We start from the raw sequence: 8,779 nt of genomic DNA on the forward strand, positions 1-8,779 counted from the left end.
GGTTGTGACTGTGCTCTGGCTCCAGCATTCTACACTTTCTGAGGCTGACATAGGTTCTGGAACCAAACTCAGGTCCTCTGGAACAGCAGTACTCACTCTGAGCTACAGAATCACCTCTCTAGTCCCTGGTATGAGCTTTCAAGTCAAGTTTCCTGTCAATCACACATCCTTTGACCATGTGAGAATAGTAAGTGGGAGAGGAATAGGGATGCACTTCTCTATATCTCTCTGAAAATAAGAGCTGGAAGCGGGCTTGTTCAGATCGGGGAGTGGATGAGCAGAGTGCACACCTGAGGTCTTTATTCCAGGTGTGTCATTTGGTTCCTTTTTGTACTTCCCTTATATATTATGAGTGTCCTGTGTGATGCCCTTATGAGGGGAAGTTATGGATCTGTCAGGCCTTATAAAAACACAGACAATGTGGAGTTGGAAAGACACAACCTCAGACTGCGCAATGGGCTCAGACCATCAACAAGTGGTTACATCATGAAATCAGGAGGTCGTTGTGGTAATCCGGGAGAGTGGCTAGGACAAAACTCCCAAGTCCAGAGACATGGTGAAGGAAGAGGAGACTCAGAGAGGTTGGAGGAGAGAATATGGTTGCTGAGGCTTAGGAATGAGCAGGAACTTAACAGCTTGTGAGTGGAAAGGGGAACACGTATCTGCCCACTCTGCCTGTCCAGCTGCTGGGGTCCAGTGGTGCCTCAGACCTTAGGGTTGTGTGAACTTCTTGCTTTGTTTACATTTGTCCATGAAGCTAAAACCTTCAAACAGGAGAGTCACCCACAAGGAGGAGCTTGGCTGTGAGGGTCTCAGGAATAGCAAGCATGACTGTTCCTGTGTGGTTGGGGCTCTGTCAAGCTTTGTATTTGTAAAGCACTGGTACTGGGTTTCCTTAGATAATCCCAGGAGTCCCTCTGGCTCTAACATTCCATTATTTTGAGATTTTTATGGGAAAAAATTGTTTTGCAAAGCAAATGAATAGTGTAAACAAGATTACAAAGCGAATGTTTGCCTTCTTAAGGGAATAAACTATTCTAAAATGCACCAGGAGCTTTCATTTGCATGCAAACAATGCAAATTTTATATAAGCAAAGGAGGCTTTTTTGGGTGCTTTGGTAAGTTAATTACAAATCCCCCCTTTTTTTGTCAATTGTGCAAGTCTCTGAGCATTAGGAAGCAGCATATCTGAATTCCTTGTAAATAGCCTATGCTTTGGACTGCTCATGATTTCTGTTCATGATAACTGAATTTTCTGAAATTACTTCCCAGTCCCATGGGCTATAAATGTATGGGATTTGTTTTCCCAGGATAGATTTGAATATATTCGTCTTGTGCTTATCTGATGCCAACTGATGCCCTGTCTGCCCTCAGGCCCTCTGAGTCAGCAGGGTCTTGCCCCTGCAGCTTCCCAAGGCCCAGCTACAGCTACACTTGTAACTCACACTGTCTGTGTTTGTCTGCATCTTTCTTTCTCCCTCATAAATTTGAGTCCTTCTTCTCTCCACTCCCTCTAGCAACCAAACTATACAGAACGGCACTAAAATTGAGCACTGCGGATATTTTGTTCATTTAGGTAATCACATTTAAGATTCGGGCATTCAGAGGTAGCAGTGTAAAAGCACAGAATCATCTTCTCTCTCTACTTTTCCATGTTCTCTTTCTCCTCTCTCCACTATTTCCTCCAGACAGCAATCCTTCTCAGAAACAGGTGTCCTTTGACCATCTGCTTCTATACGCATAGAAGTCGCCTGTAACCTCCTAGAGCTTGACTATTTTCTTAAGGCTTTCTTCTCTACTCCCAAGTGGCTATTGGAAAGAGCCAGTTACATTTGCTCGTGTCAGGTTGGATTCGGGTAAGAATTATCTGGGGGAAGCATGGTCCCTTTTAAGGTTGAGAGCAGCCAGAGAAGTAAAGAGGGCAGCAGGTCAGTATCCAGGCAGAAAGAACAACCTGTGCAAACAGACACAACAGAGGAGAAGGTGACAGGGGCAGGGACCTCAAGCATTCTCCAGAATCAGGATGAGGAGGAGTTAATCCCAGGGTGTGATTGGCATTGGGTGGTCCAGAGTCAGAAGGCCAGCGTTACAGTGTCCTTTCCATTCCACGGGACTATGAGTTCCCATTCTGGAGCAGGCTGATTCTGTGATACTGAGACAATAGCAGCTGTAGAGTGAAATAGGAAGCCAACAGATCTGTAATTGATTGGTGGCCGAAAGGGAAAAGGAACCACAAGGACAAAGCCCTGAATCCCGTCTTGACATTAGGGAATGCAAGAAAGGAGGAATAGACATAGTGTACTCTTGAGAAATACAATTCAACTTGGTCTTCCCCTGTAGCATCTGAGAAAGTTGAGCAGAGGTGTTCCGTCTTTGGCTGCCATGTACTTTTGGGAACATAGATAGTTGAGCAGTTTTTGGTGCTGAGGATGAAAATAAGGCATAATACATATTAGGCAAGTGTAGCACCGAGCTACAGCGCTAGCCCTGTGTTGGCTTTCTGACCTTTTATCTTGAGATAGCACCTCACTGAGTTGCTCTGACTGACCTTGCGTTCACACTGTACAGGACATTAAACTTGCGATTCTGTGGCCTCCTGGACAGCTTGGCAGTCAAATAAGTTGAAATCATGACTGTTTAGTTGAGAAATCTAAGAACACGGCCCCTCTTTGCCTGGCGCTTCTGCCTGTGTCATTTCATAGGAACCATGACCTGTGGTGGCACTTGATCACTGTTTATTGTCAAAGATTCAACTGGATGAAACCAGACAGTAGTGGCATTCTATGGGGCAGTTGAAATTTAGTGTGGGGAAAATGGGCCATTCCATTTCCCTCTAGTAACCCTGTTCAAATACACATGCTTATCTAATCATAGGAAGACTACTGCATGTATTTCTAGTCATTTTCAAAGGTGGGATCATTTCACAGTGGTTCTTATGATATCGCATTGAGATGTCTGTCTGGCATCCAGATGAGGGTACAGCCTATTTTTTGAATCTTTTGGAGCTAACTTGCAGCATGAGTCAGGAGTAGAAAGAGCTGACGTGTTTGTGTTTACTGACCCCGAGGCACGGTTCTCATCTGGCTTCTTCTAGTGGCCATCACATCTGCTGTCCGGCTTCAGCACCCATAGAAGCTACAATTCACAGGAGCTATGTGTAGCTCTGTGGTTCTCTAACATGGAGAATTCTTTTTGGAAGATGTCCAAGTACAACCTTTGTCAGTGATTCCATTTCATTCTAATGGTGATCCAAGATCCCAAGAAAAGTATTCCTTAATGTCTAGTATTCTCCTAAAGGTAGTGAAGAAGAAAAGGGGGCCGTATGCTTATCCTGTTTATTATGTGCGTTGGTAGTAAGGAAAGTGACCCATGTGACTGGCATGTACAGGATGAGACTAAATTCTCTCCAATTTGATCCAATGGAAGACGGACCATGATCCTACTGTGATGACCAGTCTTGGTTGCTAACCTGATTTGCTAACACAGCTGGGAAGAGAGATCTTCAGTTGAAGAACTGCCTCAGTTGGCCTGGCCTGTGATCATGTCTGTAATGAATTTTCTTGGTTAGTCATTGATGAAGGAGAGCCAGATCCTGTCGGCAGTACCATCTATCCCTAAGCAGAGAGGCCTAGTTTGTGTCAGAAATGTAGCTTAGTGTGATGCTGGAAGCAAGCCAGTCAGCAGCTATTGCTCCATGGTTGCTACTTCAATGTCTGTTCCAGGCTCCTGCTGTAGCTTCCCTTGGTGGTGGATTTTAACTTATACGATGAAATAAACTCTTTGCTTTTCATCATGGTGTTTATCATAGCAACCGACAGCAAACTAGAACACCAGCCCTCCACATAAATAGAAACAATGTAATGAATTCTCCTTCCTACGCTTTTCTTCAATTTTCTATTTTAAGAAATTTCTGGAAATATATGAATTATGCAGCTTATCTCTCAGATGAAAGAGAATTTTCTGTTTGGATTGGATGGCTCCATATTTATTAATAGCAGTAAAAAAAAATTCCATGTTCTTTGTATCAGATGAGATGCTGCGTAAAATATGAAGGAGACATTTTAGCAAGGATACCAGCAACAGGAGAGTGATTATAAAAGCTATATGGAATTGAAAGACGCTTTAATTTGTCATTACTTCTCTGTGCTCAGAAAGGACCTGAATAATCACTCTGACTATAAAGGGAACAGAATGATATTTTTCCTCATTGTGAAATTAAATCCTTACTGTACCATTCTCACTATAAGTTAAAACAAAATCCCTCCTCATCTTTGTTCCAAGAGTGATGCAATGGGGACCGAGGACTACCTAGCTGCAGATGTTCATGATCTCCTCCCTGGTACCCAGGGATATGAGATCTAGACCCATTTCCATTTGAAAAGGGTTCATCTTCACAGTTTATGGAGATGGAATTATACTTGTTTGCTCAGGATGAACTTTTGGCCTTTCTGTCACATTAATTCATGCAGCTGGCAAGGACTCTACAATTTCCTTAGGTCATGAACTGGTGGCAGCAGAAACCAAATGCGAGGTTTTTAAAACAGGGTTTTTCTCTTTTCAGAACCAAGTATTTAAAAAAAAAAAAATGACTGTCGTTTCCAGGTTACTTCAAGGCAAAATTTCAAAGCCATTAAAAAGAAGAAAAGAAGTATAGAGTCTCTAGTTTTGTGTGGTTTGTATGATACTAACAGTGCTCAAATCCTTACTAAGATACTAAGAATATTCTACAACACCATTTTTCTTGGAAAATGAGGTTTTGGGTACAAGTGGTAGTGCTTTACTTTGTAGCTGTTGAATGTTCATTCATTAGATTGCCATCAAGCCAGTACTGTAAGATGCTATCCAGGCTGTTGTGGAATAACACAAACAGTATTATCTTCCTGTGAACTCTGTTTACTGTAATAATAACCAGTATAATAACCAGTATAATAATCAGTATAAGAAGCTACATCTGTAGATACAATAGTTGCACAGATGTTAGTGGGGTAACCCCCTGCTTTTCACTAGGCCATAAGGGCCAGGCCACAGGAGGAAACTCATGCCTGCTACTGCAAAGTTGGTCAAGAAACCATGACTGGAGAGATCATAGGCCATAGTAAAACCTATGAGTGTTGTTTTCTAAATGATCATTGTATCAAACTACCCTCTAAATTCACGGATCTTATTCTACAGCGTGATACAGTTCTCATGTCTCATCAGAGACATTTCTTTGTGAAGTAGATGTTGGTTAGTGAAAAGCTCACAATTGGTCAAAGTGGAAGGAATAAATGATGGTGGAGTGGCCAGCCACTGATGGGACATTTATAGTTATACCTCCTCCCCAGAGCTCAAGGACCATCTTGGAAAAAACAGGACAGAAAGATTGTAAGAACTAAAGAGTAGGAGAGACAAGAGCAAACTAGCTGGTAGCAATTGCACATAACTTCTTAGGAGGGCTGGGGTCCCATGTCTATTTCCACCTTTCAGTGCTGGGACCTCATCTGGCTTAAACCAGTGCAGACCTTGTACATGCTGCTACAGTCTCTGGAAGTTCATATGTGCAACAGTCCTGGTATGTCTGGAGGACAGTTTCCTTAGGGTCATCTGTCACCTCTGGTTCTTCTTCCACTTAGATCCCTAAACCTTGAGGGGAGAGGCTTGCTAATGATATCCTATTTAGGACTAAGTGCCTCAAAGGCCCTCACTCTGCCTATTTTCCAGTTCTGAGTCCGTTAATTTTCACTCACTGTAAGGAGAAGCTTCTCTAGTGTAGGCAGATCTCTGTTCGTATATCAGTATGCTATTAGGAGTCATCTTAATGCTATGTTCCTTCAACATAATAATAATATTAGATTTTGATATAAGCCCATCAAGATCTATGTCATTTTCAGTTCTTGGCTACTTTATCAGTGTCAGGTTATAGGGTACATCTTATGGAGTATGCCTTAGATACAATAGGAGAGACAGTGCCCCCAACCAGGCATCTTACCAAGTTACAATTCCAGTGCCAGGTATGAATCACATCTTGTTTAGTATTTGGCCAAAGGGGTCCCATGGAACCCCCTAAACAGTACAAACTATTGCTGAAGCTGCTGGTGGCTCTCTGCAACCTGATGGTGAAGCACTACTTCTGAAGATAACACTTAGTCATGAAACCCAACATAGTGAAGTCAAGTTGGTGTCTATCTAGGAGCTTTACCCCTACTAACTAATGTTCAAGGTTCTAGAAGGTCTTCTTCAAGCTACCAAAGGAGAAGCATAATTAATATTGCTACAAACCCTTTGACCTTCAACAGTGACCTGCCTACAAGATAGACTGGTATAATAATGGCACAAAAGTTACGGGGAAACCAACCATCTTTTGGTATCTGTTGTTGCTATCTTAACATCATTTGAAAAAGAGCTAGTGTCTGAATTCAGAGTAGAAGTGCAGATTTTTTCACAATATGGAAATGGCATTGATAATTCAACCATCATATAATGCAGATTATTTAATCTCCTAAAAGAATCACCATGGAGGATCTAAGGAGATGACTAAGAGGGTAAAGTGTTTGGTGTACAAGGCCAAGGACCTGTTAGATCCCCAGTACCCACATGAATGCTAGACTTAGCTCTGTATGTTTATAACCCTAGCACTGGGATGGTGATAAATCCCTGGTCCCTGACACCCTGTCAACTGAGCCAAAGTGATGAATTCCATGTTGAGTGAAGACACCCTGTTTCATAAATACAAAATGGGAAGAAATAAGGTGAGAAACTCAGAGCTGATCTCTGGCCTTCACACAGACACTCAACAGGTGACCAACCACACCTTCCACACATACATATTCCTCTCTCTCCCTCTCTATCTCTCTCCGCCCCCCCCACACATACACATACACACACACACACACACACACACACACACATGATTTACTATCTAAATTCAACTTAAAGTAAATTTGATGGGGTTGGGGATGGAGGGTAGGACAGGGAAGAGGGGAGTGCAACACGTATAATTAGGGAAGAAGGTACTACTGTCTTCCTTTTTGTCTTACAGCCTGAAGAATAAGTAGTGACAGCATCAATCAAGAGCTAAGAAGAGACTCCAGCATTTCTCTGTGGTAGAGAACTGTGCACCAACCAAAAGAGGATCCTTTCTTGAGCAATGAACATTTCTTACAAGGATTCACAGATTAACACATGATCAGTATTGATTTTTGAAAGTAAATAAGATTTCCTTTTCTTCTTCTCATTTAGTGGCAAATTATACTTGGATTTAGAAGAATCTTTTTCTGATAACATGTTTAGCACAAGTTCTAAACTGCAATCACACACAGCAGCTAGTCAGAGCATTATTCAAACTTACAAAGAGTGGAAAATTTAATTTCCAGTTTATTCTAGATTTCTGTAGAGTTACAATGATTCTGTGAGACCCTTCATGATTATCATGTAAGCCTCCTAGATCCATTAACGAATACACTTTTGTCATCATGGGGAACATAGTTGGTGACGACAACCGCAAGAATATAAAAAAAAATGTGGTTTGTAGAAGTTATATAACGAACAGAATATCAGTCCTTCCTGCTTCACACTGATGAGCCAGCCTTGCCTCTAAATGCCAGGAGCATGAAAACAGGTGGAAACAGAGAGGAAGGACCTTCACTCTGGATCACCTTGATGGAAAGATTCTCAAGAGGAAGCCAAGTTCTCCTTGCAAGCTGCCAGATCATAGCTTAGGAAAAGAATTAGTTTGATTGCATGATGATCCTATTAAGTAAAAATGTCTTCACAGCGGTTGACCTTGATATACTACTTTTCTAAAGGTATCTAAAGGAGAATTTTAAACCCCAGAGTGAGATGGAAGTAATTCTTAGAAAGTTGGCCTGGATTGTGAGCTTTAATTTGGGGCAGTAATGATTTGGTATGTGTCGGGGGAGGGAGAGAGTGATTAAATTCTGAAGAAGTTTCCTTCTTCTGTTTCTCTTCCATCTTGTTGCTGAGCTGGGATTCAGAAAATGACTTTGAACAAAACTCCTCTGGGAAGAGGACGGACCAGAGAACTGATGCTCTTTGAAGGGATCAAGTCTGAGTGCAACTGTGAAATTTCTTCTCCAGGGCTAATTGCTCTGCATTCTGTTGGGAAGTGGTGTCTTGCAGACGATGCAAGTTAGACACAGAACTTCCTTTCCTGGGCTCTCAGCTGGCTGGAGCAGCCCTTTACACCTTGTGACCACCAATCTACCGTCAGACTTTTCCAGACATCATCGGTTTCCACAGAGATCTGAGGTGGTGACAGCCAGTGAGCAATAAATGAAACGACACGGAAATGCACAGTGTTGTTCTTAAGGTGCCTGTTTTGTTGTGTGAGGAGGTCACGGTCCATAGGGACCAGACCGTGGCTGCAAGTGGAAGGTCACGCACCATGTACAGTCATGCTTCAGGTGGGGAGCAAGAGAGGTGTGGTGACAACAATTTTATTTTGCTAATTTAGAAAGAAGCACACAACAGAGCTACAGTCCTTCCGTGATGGCTTTTCTTAGAATGTGTAAAATAAAGCTTTATTTGTCAATTCTGCTGTAAAATAAGCATAGTCTGAGTTTTTTGTTTTTGTTTTTAAATCTTTCTCTGTTTAGTGCCTGAGCTCTCTCCCTGAAGTGTTGTGTTTATTTTTTTAAATGACCTAAGATAGAAAAGCCCATGAACATAGTTTTCCTTTGCATTACAGTAATGCTTTGCCAAGTCCTTTATAGATAAACCTCCAGCTACAATAATCAGATTATTTCAGAGTGCCTCATCTAAATACCATTGCTCTTTGGCA

The sequence above is a fragment of the Grammomys surdaster genome, unplaced genomic scaffold (genome assembly GCF_004785775.1).
Source record: "Grammomys surdaster isolate TR1022 unplaced genomic scaffold, NIH_TR_1.0 185, whole genome shotgun sequence".
NCBI lineage: Eukaryota > Metazoa > Chordata > Mammalia > Rodentia > Muridae > Grammomys > Grammomys surdaster.